Genomic DNA, 589 nt, shown 5'->3' on the forward strand with positions numbered 1-589 from the left:
TCTCTATCTATCTATCTACCTATCTATCTTCCTTCTTACCCATCTTCCCCTCTCGCACTGCTTCCTTCTGTTGTCCTGGCTTCTACTTCACTGCTATACACATCTCTCTCTTCCTTTTTGTTGCACTTCCTCCCTCTACCATCCTCTCTGCTCACGTGTGACCTGTGGTCAACTCTCTTTTCACTCCAGCCATTATGAAGGCGAGACGAACTGTTAGCGTTCTACATCAGATTCGCGTTTGGCCGTATAGCTTTGTAATGTTATTTTCACTGTCCTTTTTTCCTGTCTTGGTTTGTGTTTGCCACCTTGGAATCCTCGGTTTAGTGGGTCGATCCACTGCTCAGGAAGAGACTATTCTATAGTACTTCTGCCTTATCTTCGAAACGTCTAGTTAGAATAGAGGCAGCTGACGAAGGATTAATTCCAAGTGGCTATCTGTTTTCCTACGCGTTCGTTCCGTGGTCTGTAGTTCATTGTTCTAACGTCCTGTACCGTGATATGCATCTATATACACATGTAGATGTAAGTATGTACATATGTGTGTATACATGCATATATATTCTTTGTATTATAAATATATATATATATA

Source organism: Octopus bimaculoides, chromosome 6, assembly GCF_001194135.2.
Source record: "Octopus bimaculoides isolate UCB-OBI-ISO-001 chromosome 6, ASM119413v2, whole genome shotgun sequence".
Taxonomy (NCBI): domain Eukaryota; kingdom Metazoa; phylum Mollusca; class Cephalopoda; order Octopoda; family Octopodidae; genus Octopus; species Octopus bimaculoides.